This window comes from Anabrus simplex, chromosome 3 (genome assembly GCF_040414725.1).
Source record: "Anabrus simplex isolate iqAnaSimp1 chromosome 3, ASM4041472v1, whole genome shotgun sequence".
Classification (NCBI taxonomy): Eukaryota; Metazoa; Arthropoda; class Insecta; order Orthoptera; family Tettigoniidae; genus Anabrus; species Anabrus simplex.
In genome coordinates, this window is record NC_090267.1 from 356,900,732 (window position 1) to 356,919,252 (window position 18,521).

At 39.0% G+C, this 18,521-nt stretch overlaps 1 protein-coding gene across 1 annotated transcript in view; it reads left to right on the plus strand.

Annotated features, from left to right (window-relative positions):
• The window catches only part of Tmem131 (Transmembrane protein 131), a 504,583-nt gene that overhangs the window by 310,864 nt on the left and 175,198 nt on the right, over positions 1-18,521 (plus strand). The window lies entirely within an intron of this gene.

Consider the following 18,521-nt stretch of genomic DNA (forward strand, 5'->3'; position numbering starts at 1 on the left):
CTCAGGTCTTCATTGACCTCCACCCCTCGTGAAATCATGACTTCCGTGGATGCGGGGGGAGGGGGGTCTGCGCTCGGGCCGGACATGACGCTGCTATGTTCGACTGGTGCGTTGCGATTCCGAATCGGGCGTACGTCCCGTGCCGGTGGTGGATGACCCCCTCCCGGGACACCACAGATTCATAGAGCCCTGCATCCCAGAGAAATGACCAAGCAAAGTTCACAGAAGGAAGAAGTGAAGGGAACTGCCTACTTGCCTTACATTTACAACCCCACAGATCAAAGTGCCAAGGTCCTCCGCAAACACAATATAAAAAAAACATGTTTGGCACCGCCACTAAAATTGCTCACAGTCTGAGTAAAACCAAGGACAAATTGTCGCCACTTTTACATTCTGGGGTATACGAAATTCCCTGTACTTGCGATAAGGTGTACATCGGTCAAATATGCCATTCCATTGGTACCTGTATCAAGGAACACGAACGTAATGTTCGTCTCAACCAGCCAGACAAATCGGCAATAGCTGAGCAGGCTCTATCGTCGGGTCATTGTCATGTTCCAAGATACTCGAGCTCTTACCTACACTAGACACTACAGGTCCTGGATTATACGGGAAGCTGTGGAAATACGTAGAAATCCTAAAAATTTCAATAGGGACACTGGCTATCAATTAAGTAATACCTGGTTGCCAGCTATTAAGGATTTACATAGGGAGTTCCCTTCCCTGTCCCTTCACTATTGTTGTTTTGTTTCGGTGTTTTCCAAATTCGTATGTTCCTCATTACCAGATGTTTCATTCCAGGCTTGTGTCAATGTCATACACCTGTCAATGTCATATGTTACATACACATGTTATGTGACCCTCTTAGACTGATTCTGATGGTTCGGTCAGCTTCCGCTTCGAGCACTACCGCTGTGCCATGTCCGGGGAGCCATCTGGTGATGAATGAACGTACCATTTCCACTTCTATTATAATGTCAAACTTTCAAAAAGTCATTGTTTAAGAAGTCTTTCTCATGGACAGTCGAAATTTTCTTCTTATGATGCAGAGCACAGTTCTCTGCGAAACGTAAAGAATTTCACCTTATTTTCTTGAGACAGCATAAGCTCAAAAACCTAGACAGAATCTTAATCACATTGACTGCATGCAGTCATTTTTCTGTGCCATTGTTATAGCCAAAGTATCTGATCGTCACAACTTGAACAGTAATTGGGTGCTGGATAAGTTAAACCTTCACCCATTATCTACTTGCAGGAAAGTAGCCGGCCTTAGATTCATATATACTGTAATGCTGTTAACAGTTTATTTTATTCTCCTTAACATGTATCCTTGTTTTCCCTACATGTCTCAACTCACAAAGCCATGATAAATCCACCCCTTCATATTCCATATTCCTGCCTCTCTCTTGTCCGAAGAACTTTATTTGCCCGAATTCCAACCTTCCTTAACTCTTTGTCTTCTGTTAGGAACGTGGACGTTTTTTCTTCGTATGCCTCCTTTAATCAAATCTTAACATAGCTCCTTTGTTCATATTCCTTTTTTCTCTTTTCATTGCTGTTCCTTTTATTGTATATAATGTAATATTAATTTATTTTTTCCTGCACTGTACCGTTACTTATGTGTCATATCTGTAGGCCTATTTATCTTACTGTGTTTTCTGTCGTGAGAAAAATTATAGACACCCAAGTTAATTCTTTAATAAAAAGTTTAATCCTTTGTTGCAGATAGAAAGAAGCTATACCAGAATTTAACTTAATTTATTGTACGCTTAATTATGTGGAGTAGAAATTTTTATCATACCTAGTTAAAATTTTAACTTGAGTTGAAAAATAATTGCCGGAATTTTTTCAATTTCCAGTGGAGCACTCAATTTGTAAATTCATAAGTTTGATGATGATGATGCTTGTTGTTTAAAGGGGCCTAACATCGAAGGTCATCGGCCCAATTCATAAGTTTAAAAAATATTCATCTGATCATTACCAAACTGTAATACATCTTAAAGTAACTTGTTGTGTTTGGTATACCAAGTTTTTATTTCATCTGATATTTGTGAAAAGGGTTAGTGTAAATTTCGTGAAGCAACATTTTCTCATTACTGGGTGATCATAGCTGTAAAAGATTTGGCTTGTTATGAAGCTCATGAGAATTTCAGGCTAAAATTAAAACTGCTTTTTGCCTGCATGCAATTGTTGATTTTGTATTGATTTATATTTAATTGGTTGGTTATGTGAGAAGACAGCAGTCTACCGGCTGGTTAGAACAATGTACTTGGCCCTGGAAACCCTAGCAGCGTTACTGGGTTGAACATCAATTGAGTGTTCCATGCTGCACAATAAGTGGATGTTTGTTGTTTTGTCAGTTGTTTAAAACCTTACTGGACGAGCGCTCGATATGTGAACGATAGAATTACGTAGTATATATCGTATTTCGCCGTAAGTTCTGGCTTGTTCGTTTTGTTAGTGATTATTGCATCAGTGCACTTCACAGAATTATTTGGAAACTTACTTTCCTTAGAAGTAGAGAAGAAGTCATTGTTTTTTCAAAATGTCTCATTTTTACATGAACAACGAGAATTGTAGGGAAAATGAAAGATACTGTGAGAATCTTCACTGCTCGTTTCTGAAAGGAATGTAAAGGTTGCATGATTATCCTTCATCATTGGTTTTTCCCGGGCAGGAAAAGTTTAAGCCCCTACAGTGTGAGCATGTTGGTTTTTGGATACAAGGGTCACAAGTTCGATTATTGGAAAGGTCATTCACATTTATCTTCACTCGGGGCTAGGTGATATGGCTTATTGGAAGTGTATCCTCTCTTCAAGTTATCCATAGTAATAGTGGAATGTGTTCAACTTGTGAAATTTTTTGTATTTAAAGTTCTTGGTGAAGGGAGAAAATACCACTCTTCGACATCAAGCATCCACTTTCTCACCACACAACGCAACAGATTCATTGCGAAGTAGCTCTACATGACTCAAAGCTTGTATAGGGCAGTGCAAGTTCAGTCGGCGGAGCAAATAGGCCAACGGGGTAACACAGCTCCGCGGATATACTGCTTTCTTCCCTAAAAAACACTCAATTAAATATAAATCAACATAAAATCAACAGTTGCATGCAGTGAAAAAGCCGTTTTAATTTTAGCGTAAAATTCTCACGAGCTTCATAACAAGCCAAATTTTTATGGCGACCGGGTGAGTTGGTCGTACATTTAGAGGCGCGCAGCTGTGAGCTCGCATCCGGGAGATAGTGGGTTCGAACCCCACTGTCAGCAGCCCTGAAGATGGTTTTCTGTGGTTTCCCATTTTCACACCAGGCAAATGCTGGAGCTGTACCTTAGTTAAGGCCATGGCCGCTTCTTTCCTATTCCTAAGTCTTTCCTGTCCCATCATTGTCATAAGATCTATCTGTGTCAGTGCGACGTAAAGCAAAATAGCAAAAAAAAAAAAATATATATATATATATACATATGGCTGTGATCGCCCAGTAAAGAGAAAATAATAAGTTACTTTAAGACGTATTATAGTTTGGTAACGATCAGATCGATACTTTTAAAGTTATGAATTTTCAAATTGAGCGCTCCATTGGAAATAGAAAATGTACCGGCACTTTTTTTGTTCAACCTGCATTAAAATTTTAACTGAGTAGGATAAAAATTTCTGCTCCACATAATTAAACATAGAATAAAATAAGCTAAATTTTGGTATAACTTGTTTCTATGTGGGACAAAGGATGAACGTTTTTATGAATGTGTTAACTCAGGTCTCTATACTTTTTCCATGACAGTAACTATAAGTTCTTCTCTTTATTTTACTTTCAGTCTTCAATTTTCCTTATTATTTTCATTTTTTAGTTTCTAATTTTCTTTTGTCATTAGTTGATTTTTCTCCATTGCTCTTTCATTTTTAAAAACGTTTTTAAAATTTTTACTCTCACTGGGAATTCTTAATTCGACATCTTGCTGTTTTGCTTTTCCAAACAAATGACTGACTGACTGACCGACCAACTGACAGACTAAGTCCTGGATTGATAACTCAAAGTTTCTTCTTCTGGTGCCATCTCCTCACAGAATGTTGGAGTCCAACAGAGACTAGGATACTCAAACATTTATTCAACTACTTTTGGAATAGTAAAGCTAAAAATCACTGGTTCAAAGAAGTCCAAAAAGATTTAAATGAATTAGGCCAGACAATTCAACAAATTAAAAACAGAAGAGGATCCTGAGAAATAACAACGTGAGACTTAACCTGAAGACCTATACACGCAAACCGTACAACATAACTGACGAAGAACGGGCAGCCAGGTCAGAGAGAATGAAACATTTCTGGGAACAAAAGAAGAAACATCAACCAAATTTGTAACCAATATTCATAAGACTTGACTGTATATAGATTGAATTCAGTGCTCCCATGTGGGCATAAAATAAATAAATAAAAAAAGCAAGAAATACTTAATAGGACTCGGAAAGCTTCTCAATTTTAATTTCAAATGAGAAATCTACTCTGGGATGATAAAATACCCCAGAAAGCAAAATTGACAATGTTTTATACCTACTTCATTCCAATTCTCATATACGGACTCGAAACATGTGTCCTGCACAACAAGGCAAATAGTAAAATTCAGTCAACAGAAATGAAATTCATCAGAACAATGAACCAAAAGACCAGGAAGGACAAGATTAGAAATGAAGCAAACAGGAAGGAGGCTGGCAACAAAATGCCTGTTACCGAGTTTTTAGGAAAACAATCTTCAGGGCTGCTGATGATATGTTTTGAACCTACGATCTCCAGAATGTAAGCTGCATCTATATGGCCCATACAACACACTCGGTTACACATTACTATTGCTTCATCTTCCCTTTGTTGAAGCTACCGTATTTGAGTAGATTACACTCACTGCAACAACGCTATAATCAAAGCTACACTTCTCCGTACGGTTACACATCGCTTTGGTGTCGATAATATTATGATGAGATTTAATTTCCACCTAAAGCGATACTCTTATCTGTGGACAAGTCATGCTCACGCTTAGTCATATTTGAGTAGTGTGTAGGAAGACAAACAGCTGACTGGCGTTCGGCGCGCGCACTGATGAATTTCATTGGTTGTGACAAGCAAAGAGTTGCATGAAAGATACTTCTGTCTCCATTTTCAAACCAAAATTGAAACTTTAAGCGATGTCTAGGTAAACATTTACTGAACATTGTTTATCCAATGGAAGATCATGCTCAATTTAGACATTGTTTAGATACACGTTGTCTAGGGCTTAAAACTAGTCATCATTTCTGCAATCGACCCATTATGTTTAATAACACTTGAAGTTAGTATAGACCGCTCCAGTCCTCTTCATTGCACTTGGCAATGGAAAACCATGGATTTACCAACAATCCTTTATAAACTTTACAAATAAGTTTATACTGTCCTCCTTTCCAATACAAAAATCCATCTATATTAGATGGGATAATGTCTAAACATGTTCCAACCTATCTAAAGGTCATCTTCAGTAGGAGCTAAAATGTAACATGTACAATACTGTGTATGCAAATAAATAAAAACACTGAAATATGTGTAGAATTAAAAGATAATGATCATAATTAACATATTACAAACACGTGTGAATGTAGAGGTAGAAAAATCCTCTCATCTAAAAACTCTTCTGGTTAACATAAAACTTGCTAGTCCTTTTTTAGAAGTGGAAATCTTTAAAGACTTTGTTTGAAAATGTTCAATGGGAGATGACTGAATTCTTGACCTAATTTATTACAGCCAAAACTGGTTAGGACATTTTTGTGGGGACCGACAAAAAATAATGTCATAAAGAGGGAACGTGCTAAATAATGAAACACAATTACGCTGTTAAATTGAAGGTAAGGTTTAAACATAAAAGTAATTGTGATGAAAACAAAGAAGCAAGTGTTTACAATTATAATTAATGAAACAAAGAAAGAAATAATACATTTTAAGAACACCAGCCTAGTAAAATATCAAGGAAAAAAACGTTCTTAGAAATGCAGACTATACATGATGCTTACAATTTACGTTTAATATTATCGTAGGAATGTCCAACATCTTGGCGATTTCCACACGTTTAATGTGTGGATTAGCATCCATGTTGTCAATAAACTTTAATTTTTCGTCATTTGTAAACTGTCTAGCTTTCTTCTTCTCCATAACTGAATGTCCTGCAAACTACTATGTGTAACTATATGTATGTTGTTATACAATTCACTTACAAATGTAAAATTAAGCACCAACACATCAGACAAGCCACTGTTGCGGATCCAAATAACAGCAGCGAAGACCGGCTTGGAACTGACGCTCTCTGCAGCTGTAGGCCGACACGCTACCATGCTGCAGGGCTGTGAAATTAAGTTTCGTACCAAATTCTTGTCCAGGCCAGTTGTCGCTGGTGCGCAACTTGGTCGGGAACACTAATTTAAATTTCTTATATTGGGAGTCGTGAATGTAATATAGAGTGATGTAAATGTGCTATCCAGGTTTCTTTAGCATATATTTGGAATAATGGCTTAATAACCAGGGGAACGCACTAGAGAAGGACGTCTTAACCAGTTTTGACTGTATATAGGGTTATACTCAACACCATATAACATGTTTAAGTTTTCTTTTTCCTTCACCACGGCATTTTGATTGATAACATGACCTGGTACCATAGGTATGCATGATGTTCCGACATCCTGGCAAATCATTATTGGACTTACTCTTCATATATATCAAAAGAATATATACCGGTCCATATAAATTGATTACTGTTAAGATAGACACCTCAATGAATAGTGGTGTACACTGAGAGTAAGGGGAAATGCCAGCAATGGTGCGAATAGCTTTCCTTTGCAATATTAAAATATCACTTATGTGCACACTGTTGCCAAAAAATAAAGACCATACCCAAAAATACTATGAAAAATGCTAAATATGCATACATAACTACTCCATGCTTCAGATGACAGAGGAGGTATACTGCTCTGGATAGTCTAACAAATATGGTTAATGTGGTATTTCCATGTCAGCTTTGTGTCAAGATTAGAGGATCCTGGCCGCTTTTCAACCCCGTAGTTTTCGGGATTAAATTTTTGGGATCCCAGGATTTTCGGGTTTGACATCATTTTTAAAATTTGCAAAATAGACTGCGTGAAGGGAAACTCTGAGTGTGTTTGAATAATCCAGTGCAGTGGGAAGAGTCTGATTTTAAGTTCATCGATGAAAGTCTTGACTCCAGTCAAATTAACTGTAGAAGCACTCTGTTGCACTGATGCGAATTTATGCACAGCTGATGCTGCCCTTAGGTTTCTTTTTAAGCAGTTAAATGACAATAACTCAGAGTTGGCTTCTAAATTCAAGGTACATTTACAAAAGCGCATGAAAGATCGCCGAAGAAATGAGTTAAGTGGCGTATTATGCTACCTACAAAATCCTCATAGTGACAATGTGGCATTGGCGTTGGATGATGAAATAAAGCTTACATTTTCAAGTCTGAGCAAAGTCCTGATAAAAAAAAAAAACAACCAGGTTGTTTCTTTAATTGAGAGATTAAATGGTAAAAGGAATGACGAAGAGGAAGAACAAAATATGCAAGTCGAACCTACAAATACAGAAAAATGTGATATGATGCTCAAAGAAAAGCTTCAGCTGGAAATAGAAAACAGCATGAAAATTATGTCTCCTGAAGCATTAAATGAAAATTTATTTTCCAGAATTGCTAAGAAGGAAATGAACCTATACGGGTCTTCAAATTTTACTTGGAGCTATAACCTAGAGCAGGCTTATAAGTATTTACTAACGATCCCTCCAACTTCCATCGAACCTGAGCGCGCTTTCTTAGCAGCTGCATATATGTGCAACAAATTGAGAAGCAGGGTTGATGATGAGACACTGGACGCGTTGTTGTTTCTCAGATCATATTTTTGCAATTCAAATTAGAATACATCATTATAGACTGTTATGCCTTTCAGCGTTCAGTCTGCAAGCCTCTGTGAATTTACTAAACGTCGCCACAATCCTCGATTTGCAAATTAGAATGTTCCTATTAAATTAGTTTTCTTTATATTTACGAGAAATGTGAAATGTGACTGATTAATGTTAATTTTAAATACTTTTTGCTAAGAAGCTTTCTACCTACTTATTATGCTGTTACATGAAAGTTGTCTATTTAGTCTATGTTCAGAGAGATTGTAGTTAATTTCCAAAGTTTATTTGCATAGTTTTTACATAAAGTTTTTTAATCTATGTTCAAGAGATCTCACTGATTCTAGGAAAAGAATAATTTTAACATAGGGACTGAGTGATTTTAAGTCTGGTTAGTCTGACCCTAAGTCTGATTAGTTAGAGTGATTACATTAGCTAGGTGTATACCGTAAAATATGTTGATTTTGCCTAAATTTCGATTCGCTAATTAAACAGCTGATTTCTGTAAGATGTTCTTTTTTTTTTTTTTAACCTTCAATCCTGGGATAATCCCAGGACTGACCAAGTGTAATCCCAAAATCCCAGGATTGGAAATAAGGGCCAGGATCGAATTACCTAGTCAAGATGTAATCCAAGAAGTTTAACGTATGTCAATTCATTCTCCTGATTTTTGAGGTGAAAAATTAGGTTTTGAGTTTTTCCTTCATTAAGGAGAAAACCATTTATTTTAGCATCAAGATTTTTACACGAGCTCAGAAAAGTAGAGTTGTCTGCATGTAGGACAGTATTTGCTTGTACATTTTCATCTAAGTCATTTATCTTGTTCAGAAAGAGAATGGGACCAAGGACGGACTCTTGAGGCATCCTATATTTCATCACAGATTCTTTTGAGAACAAGCCATTTACCTCCACATATATATATAATCTGAAAATGTTAAATTAATTTTCAGAAATGACATTATATACCTATTTATCGAGTAGAATATCATGCAATTCACAATCAAAGGCCCTACTAAGGTCACATAGGGAAACCTTAACATAATTTCCTTCCTCAAAATTATTCATTATTGTCATCGTCAGCTCTGACTCATTTCCGATTAAATCTTCATCTGTGACACTTCACTCCGAACTCAAGTGTGTCTGTGGATGTGTTTACAGTGACTAAATAGTCCAATCTTAGCGTGGAATAAACGACCACACAGATCACACAGAATTGTTGAAGGAGGGCGTGGTTGAGCTGCCCTGATTTTTTGGGCTCGTCGCTTGGCCTCTTCGTAACTGCACCGTTTCCCTTTAAACATATGAAGGGAAACTGCGCAGTTTCGAAGGGGCCAAGAACCTGGATTAGATCAATCAATCAATCAATCAATCAATCAATACTGATCTGCATTTAGGGCAGTCGCCCAGGTGGTAGATTCCCTATCTGTTGTTTTCCTAGCCTTTTCTTAAACGAATTCAAAGAAATAGGAAATTTATTGAACATTTCCCCTGGTAAGTTATTCCAATCCCCAACTCCCCTTCCTATAAACAAATATTTTCCCCAATTTGTCCTCTTAAATTCCAACTTTATCTTCATATTGTGGTCTTTCCCACTTTTAAAGACACCACTCAAACTTATTCATCTACTAATGTCATTCAACGCCATCTCTCTGCTGACAGCTTGGAACATACCACTTCTTATTATTCTTCTTCTTCTTCTTCTTCTTCTTCTTCTTCATGGGATCTCTAAATATTAGTTCCTAATTATTGATCTCTAAGATTGCTATCAGGTTTTTCCTTCATTCCCACCTAGATATACCTGCTCCCTTCGCAAAGCTGCAGGTTGTTCTTATTGGGTCATGGATTTTTTCTCTCTCTTCACCTGGTAGTCCTAGAGTAGAGAGTCTGATTCTACCCAGTGCCTACATTCGAAAAGTATGTGTTCAGTGTCCTGTCAACAGTCCTACTACCCATCTTATATTTTCTCTGCTGAGTTTCAACAGTTCTTTAGTATGCTTCTTGTTTGGTCCTTTTATCAATTCCTTTGCAAGCCTGCATCTTGGAGTATTTGTCCAGTTTTCCATTTGTTTCTTTTGTACCCATTTTCCTATGTAGTGTCGGGCTTGTCCATAGGAAGTTCCACATACAGGTTCTGGGCCTACAAAATGTGTTTCTGTCCCTTTTCTGGCCAGTTTATCTGCCTTTTCATCTCCTTCTATACCTGCATGCCCTGGTACCCATATTATTTTGACAATGTTGTACTTTGAGAGCTTCAGGAGAAGTGAGTGGCAATACCAGACAATTCTGGATATTATCCTGACTGCCTCTAGTGCCTTAATGGCCGCTTGGCTGTCCGTAAAAATGAAAATGTTCTTATTCCTATAGTTCAATTTCAGATTTTCTTCAAGACATGTTGTGGTAGCTATCATTTCAGCTTGAAAGGCTAGTGCGTCTGCCCAAGCTCATCTGGATTGATCTCTCAGGTATTCCCCCATTGATCCCTCCTCCTGTGCCATCCTCAGTCTTTGAGCCATCAGTCCACCACACTATATCTTCTTTTTTTAGTATTCCATTTGTTGATATCCCAGTCTTCTTTTTTTATTATTTGGGTCTCAAACGGTTTTTCAGAGTTGTACTTTGGTATCATATGATCAGAAGGCATGTGTAGAACTTCCTCTGTTATTACTCTGTTAATTTGACAGTGTCCTAGATTGGGTCTTTGTGCATTCCAGCACTCGATTGTGCCAGTCTATATGAACTCATTCTGGCCTTTCCTTTTATGAAATTACATAGTGATGGTATGTCTAGTAAAGTATTCGAGGCTTCTGTCAGTATAGTTCTATTTATGGCTATGCATGCCATTCTCTGTAGGTCATCCAATCCACTGCTGACTTTTCCTTGACTTATTTTCTGCCACCAGATGATTGCAGCATAGGCGATAAACAGTCTAATGATTGTGTATATCCAGATTACCATTGATGGTCTTATGCTCCATGTCTTCCCAATGGCACTTTCACATGCATACAGCAAGTTGTTGGCCCGGGTTATGTTCCTTTCTATATGTGGATTCCAGGTTAGATTTTTATCTAACACTACACGCTGAGGACAGCCAAAGTGTTTCAGCACCGCCCACATAGCAGGTCTTAAAACCGAGTCAAAGGCCTTTTCCAGGTCATAAAAGACTAAGAAGAGTGGATTTTGTTGCTCTCTACGTTTTTCCGGAAGTTGTCTTACACAGAAAATCAAATCAATAGTGGTTCTGGAGGATCAAAATCCACCCTGAGACTCTGGGAGGATCTTTTCAGAAATAGCCTCAAGGCGGTTAAGTAAAATTCTTCAAAGAATTTTGCCCACAATAGATAGAATTGATATATCCTGGTAGTTGCCACAAACACTGCAATCTCCTTTCTTGAAGATTCGGATGATATGGGCATTCTTTAGGTCACCAGGCACTTCTCTTGTTTCCCAAATTTTGAGGGTAAAAGTGAAAATTTGCCTTTAAGGGATTGACCTCCAGTTTGAATTAATTCCAGTGGGATGTTATATGGGCCAGATACCTTTCTGGGTTTGAGTTGATTGAGATCTACACTGAATTCTTGGAAAATGGGTGGTACTGCCATCCATGGTTGTTCAGGTTGTTGAGGCACATCCCATAGGAAGTCTTAATTGGTAGTAGAAGGGCGATTTAGAAGAATGGAGAAGTGCTCCTTCCAGCGCTCCAAGATTTCATTACTGTTAGTGAGAGAAGTAGAGTTGTCAGCACTTTTCAGTGTACCTGATTAAGAACGAAAGGGACCATACAGCTCTTTGATTCCTGCATAAAAGTTCCTCAGGTCCTGAGCATCAGGTAGTCCGTGATGTTCGTGAGCCTTCTGTTGCCACCAAGTATTCTTGATCTCCCTTATCTGTGTCTGACATTTACTCTTTAGTTCTAAATACTGAGCTTTCTTTGTGTTGGAGGACAGGTCTTGAAGATGAGATACATAGGTTTTTCTTTTGTCGTTAATAAGACAAAAATTTTCTTTGTTGTTTTCAAACCACTCTTGTCTCTTCTGGTTTACAAAATCAATGGTTTCTTCAGCTGACTTAGTGATTATCTTCCGTAGAGTGGCCCATTCTTGCTGAACATAGTTTGAGCTAACTGGATTTTTTCAGACAGTTGGACATTGATAACATTCTCAAAGTTTGAAGAAATAGCTTCAATTTGAAGTTTGAATGTTTTAAACCTTCTTCTGGACAACTTTTGGAAAAGCCTGGGTGGTTTAGGTCTGACAGAGATTGTGAGTTTACGAAAGAGAAGCTTGTGATCTGTCCAACAATCATCAATATTCCTTGCTGTTCTGGTAATAAGTATGTCCGTCTTATCACATTACCAGGTAATGATGTAATCAAGGATGTGCCAATGCTTAGAATGAGGATGCATCCACGTGGTCTTGAAACAGTTAGGTAGTCGGAACTGAGTGTTGGTAATGAAGAATTCATGTTCTGCACAAAGACCGAGAAGCAAAAGTCCATTGGGATTACAGTTTCCAAGACCTTGCTTACCCATCACCTTCTTCCATAGCCGATTATCCTTTCCAACTCTGGGCATTGAAATCACCAAGGAGTAAGAGTTTATCTCCAGAAGATACCTTATTGATGGTTGTGCTGTGCCTTATTATAGAACTGACTCTTTACTTCATCATCGGCATGTAAGGTTGGAGCACAGGCGGAGATGAGAGTCATAAATTTACTTCTTGAGAGGGGTATACAGAGAGTCATAAGTCTTTCGCTGATTGCAGTGCGAGCAAGCTGGTGGTTATGAACTAATTTGGTCTTTACAGCGAATCCTACACCATGAATCCGACATTCTCCCTCGGTCCCTCCCCTTCCAGAAGATGGTATATCCTGATCTGAACTCAGTCATTTTGCCTTCAGTGGGCAACCTAGTTTCGCCGAGAGCAGCAACATCAGTGTTGAGTCTGGGCAACTCATGGATAACAAGAGCTGTTCTTCTTTCAGGTCTGTCATTGTCTTTTAAATCAAGCAAAGTTCTGACGTTCCTTGATCCAATAATCAAATTGTCTTAATTGCTTTTGAGTTTCGACCGCATGAGGGGTGACCTGCTGGGTGCGGCCGCCTAGCCGGACAAAAGATGTGATTTCTAATGTTTATCTCACCTTTTCTGGGGCCCACCTCGTGTGGGGTAGGCAGCGGTAATTCTAAACAGGCCTGCCCAAACGCAGATGCAGGACCGAATTCCTGAGTAGTCACAGAGTCCCAGAAAGACGACCATCACACACCTGCTGCCAACGTGCAGGTCCGAACTAAGGGCTTCCACTTTCAACCATAACCTGCCCACTCCATTCATATCCCATCACCGTTGGACTTTGGAAAGTGAATGACATATGGAAGAAGTGCCACTGGCATGAATTTGTTTTGGGTGGATCTCTGCTTGCCAAGAAGTGACCCACACACTATGATCTCGGAGCCTTGTCCTGCATCACGTAAGGATGTGACATGCAGGACCAAGCACAGAGACTGCAACGAACTGCCGCAGACTCAAAATTAAACTGAGGTGCGTCTTCACAGCCAGTTCGTCTGGCATGACCTCTTCTGCCTCCACAGCCGTTGGGAACCATAAGAATAGTGGGTTCCTCCTCCACCTGTTTTGTCGTTGGGCCCAAAACATGTTGCCTCTTCCTCCAGACAACAGAGACTGGACGATAGCTGCTACGTTCTGTCTTATCACCCTTTTTTCTTTGTATATTGGAACTACCCTAGAAATTTTTAGTTCCTCTGAAAAGTAACCAGTTTGAAGACATTTCTTTATGATCTTTATCAGAGGAATAGAGATAGAACTAATGAGCAGTTTTAAAATGTTTTGGTAAAGCCATAGTGACCCTTGCTGTTTGGAGGTTTGATATTATTAACAACTTTTTCTACTTCTTCACGGTTAACCATTCTCCATTTAAAATGTAAGTTACATGGGGTCAGTTTGAAATTAATGCTTGTCAGCTTTTCAACAGCCATATTATTTGATTGTTGAAATTTAGAACAGATGTCCTAGAATGAATGGATGAAGAAATTATTAAACATATTAGGGTCATTTATAGCCACAGGTTGTGCATTAGAAGATGTGATACCCTTAATTACTACCCAAGCTGCTTTACACAAATTCTTGGAATATTGTATAAAATTAATATTTGCAGAAATTTTAGCTTCTCTACGTGCCACTTTACAGCTCGGTATGCAAGTATATGTTTTTTTGGCATTTAACGTGTTCTGAATTTTGTAGTAGTATATAGAGTAGCATAACCTTACTTTTTTTATACTTCATGCTCAGTAGTATACTATTTTACCCGATGTTTAGATTTCTTAGTCCATATAAGGGGGCAATAATAGTTAAATACTTTAATAACAACATTGAAAAAAAAAATTACAACTACCCTACAATGTATATTGCAAGAGGAAGCTTTAATGGTACACTGTTTTCAGCCCAGTAGGGTTGGGAACTTTTTGTAATCTTCCATAGGCACACAAGAAAAATTACTCTGGCAAGAATAGTATGGATTCGTCCAGGATCCTTGAAGAAGGCAGTCACCAAGGGTGGTGTTAATGTTTCGTAGATGTCAGAGTACACTCACTCCCAAGAAAATTCCTGTATTTTGCGAATGTTAAGACTTCACATGGCTTGACGGAATATCTGCTCGTTGGTGATATGGTCTACCCATAGGATCTTGTACTTTGTATGATAGATCCACATTTCAAAGGCCTTTAGTTGGTTCATTGACAAAACCTTTAATGTCCATCCTTTGATACCTTAAAGCAGACACAGTAAAGCATAACACTTCATGATACACTGAAAAGTTTTGAATCCGAGTTTGTGGTAACACAAGATTTTTCAAATTTCAGAAAACACTCCATGCAATGCCTATTCTGGTTTTGTATCAAAATTTCTCTGATTTAAATCTAGACTATGCTAAAATTCTTCAACCAAAAGAACCTTTACCCCTAACAGCAACACAGTAAAGAAGAATGAGTATTTTTTGATGAATCACTTACAGTCATGTCATGCGACTTCCTTCTGTCAAAACATATTCTTTTCTCTTAAAAGGCTTCAAAATTCAGTTATTTTATCTGCAAGGCTAAAGAAACAAGCATTAGAAGTTCTGGTTCTTCCTTACATTGATTACTATGATGTACTATATAATCATATTTGTTGATCTTTCATTTTAAATGGTGTTAGCCCGGAAACACAGCAAACATAGACCCGCCGCACCTGATTTGGAGTCAGGTGCCTCATACAAGGAACGTCTTTGCTGGGACAAACAACACTGAACATAGACAATAGCTGACTAGAAGCATGTAGTATGGTTCGACAAGTTGCGGTTTTACCTGCTTTTAAATGATGATTTGGGGTTCCACTGCATTTAATATTGTTACTGAAAAGCCTGTATAAAAACCACGCAGCAACCATAAAGGTGGATGGTGATCTCTCAGGCATTTTCAATGTGACAAATGGAGTAAGGCAAGGTTGTATATTATCACCTCAACTCTACAACATCTATGCAGAGTGTGTCATCAAAAGAGCTCACAATGGCTGGAATGGTGGAATCTTGATTGGTGGCAGAAAAATTAATAACCTGTGCTTTGCAGATGACACTTCCCTCATTGCTGGTAGTGAAGAGGAACTTCATGACCTGCTTACAAGGGTGAAGAACACTAGTCTTCAGTATGGTTTAGAGATAAACATCAAAAAGACCAAACTAATTGTAGTTGATCGGCAAGGTCAAATCCAACTTATGGGATGCCTAAAGGACCTGGATATAGTTAAGGAATTGGTAAACTTGGGGTCTGTCATCAATGACATGGGAAGCTGTGATAAAGAGGTAAAAAGACGTATTGTCTTAGCTCGTGCTGCAATGCTTAAACTTACTAAGATCTGGCAGAACCGGGCAATATCAAAAGCCACGAAGATGCGCTTGGTAGAATCATTAGTGTTCTCTGTCTTTTTGTAGGCTGTGAGAACTGGACCGTGAATGCTAAAGACAAAAAGCGCATTGATGCCTTTGAGATGTGGTGTTGGCGGAGAATGCTACGTGTACCCTGAACAGAAAGAAGAACTAATGTTTCCATTCTGAACAAACTCTGCATCAAGAAACGCCTATCTTCCCATGTGAGTGAGTGTTACCTCCAGTTCCTTGGCCACATTTTAAAACGAAACGGAGAGAACTTGGAAAAGGTAATTTTACAGGGCAAAATTGAAGGCAGTAGACCACGAGGAAGAACAGCAAGCAGATGGATAGATCAGGCGAAGAAGATCACTGGGCTACCACTTCAGATCATGTTAACAAAATGTGAAAACCGCTCGGGATGGAGACATCTTGTCAAGGTTGCAACACGGAAATGATGGAGTTAATGAGGTCACGACACTCAGTAATGAGCACGACTAATGATGATGATGATGATATTGGTTTTATGTCCCAATAAAAACTTTTGACAGTTTTCAGAGATGCCATTGTGCCAGAATTTTGTCCCACAGGAGTTACTTTACATGCCTGTAAATCTACTGGCACTTTTTCTACCTCTTCACAGTTAACCGTTCTCCATTTAAAAACCACTGAATACCACTGAACTGAGCCAGGATTGAACCTTCCAAGTTGGGATCAGAAGGCCCTTTTAAATGATGAAATGTGTCAAATGCTTCTGCGGTCCAATGAGGCATTTAACCTGCAGTGTGTAGAGGGTGTGGTTCAGGCCGGAGGTGGTTCTGTGATGTTTTGGGAGTGTTTTTATACTGTGACATGGGCCCACTCATTCAGCTCACCGTGAACATGAACCAAGATGTTTATTTCAGCATTCTCGGTGACCAAGTGTTGCCCTTCATTCTACATCTCCATGAAGAGTATGCTGTGGACACTCCCATTTTCCAGGATGACAACAGCTGTGTTCACGGGGCAGCAGCATACATACATGACTGGTTTGATGAACACAGTGACACCCTGTCACAACCCGACTGGCCTGCTAAATCCCCATCTTAAACCCACAGAAAATGTGTGGGACTATTTGGAATAGCAGGTGAAATGCAGATATCAGCATTCCTGCAGTTTGGAGCTCTAAGGGATCTAATCATCAGTGAGTGTCAAAAGATAGATATGACATATGCGGAGCCTCCCCTGCGAACCGTGTGACCTTGCCATGGTGGGGAGGCTTGCGTGTCCTAATGAAGCAGATAGCCGAGCCACAGGTGCAACCATATTGGATGGGTATCTGTTGAGAGTTACAAGGGCGGCAGTATAGATGATTGACTGATATGGCCTTGTAATAATACTCAACATGGCTTAGCTGTGTTGATACTGCTACACAGCTGAAAGCAACAGGAAACTACAGCCGTACCTAACTCCCGAGGACATGCAGCTCTCTCTGTATGAATGATGTACTGACGATGGCTTCCTCCCGGGTTAAATATTCCGGAGGTAAACTAGTCCCCCATTCGGATCTCCGGGTGGGGACTACACAAGAGGGGGCGATCATCAGTAAGATGGATACTGACATTCTGCGAGTCGGAGCGTGGAATGTTACAAGTTTGAATCCTTGTGGTAGGTTAGAGAATCTGATAAAGGAGATGGATAGACTAAAGTTAGATGTAATTGGTATAACTGAAGTATGTTGGCAGGAAGAACAGGATTTTTGCTCAGACAACTACCGAATTATCAACACAAAATCAAACAGGGGAAATGCAGGAGTTGGTTTAATAATGAATAAGAAAATAGGGCAGCGGGTCAGCTACTATGAACAGCATAGTGAAAGAATTGTTGTCGTCAAGATAGACACCAAACCAATGCCCATCACAGTAGTTCAGCGGGTGATGAAGAAATCGAAAGAATATATGAAGAGATAGAAGATTTAATACAATATGTAAAAGGTGACGAGAATCTAATTGTGATGGGAGACCGGAATGCAGTGGTAGGCCAAGGAAGAGAAGGTAATACAGTAGGAGAATTCGGTTAGGACAAAGGAATGAAAGAGGAAGTCGGCTGGTTGAATCATGCACTGATCATAATTTAGTCCTTGCCAATACTTGGTTCAAACACCATAAACGACGGCTGTATATGGGGACAAGACCAGGAGACACTGGAGATATCAAATAGACTTCATTATGATTAGGCAGAGATTCAGAAACCAGGTGTTGGATTGCAAAACTTACCCAGTAGCAGACGTGGACTCTGACCACAACTTGTTGGTCATGAAATGCCATCTGAAGTTGAAGAAATTGAAGAAAGTAAGGAATGCAAGGAGATGGGATCTAGACAAGTTGAAAGAAAAGAGTGTGAGGGATTGTTTCAAGGAACATGTTGCACAAGGACTAAATGAAAAGGCTGAAGAAAACACAATAGAGGAAGAGTGGAGAGTCATGAAAAATGAAGTCAGTAGGGCTGCTGAAGAAATGTTAGGAAGGAAGAAAAGATCAACTAAGAATCAATGGATAACTCGGGAGATACTAGACCTGATTGATGAACGACGAAAATACAAGAATGCTAGAAATGAAGAGGGTAGAAAAGAATACAAGCGATTAAAGAATGAAGTGGACAGAAAGTGTAAGGTAGCTAAGGAAGAATGGCTGAAGGAGAAGTGCAAGGATCA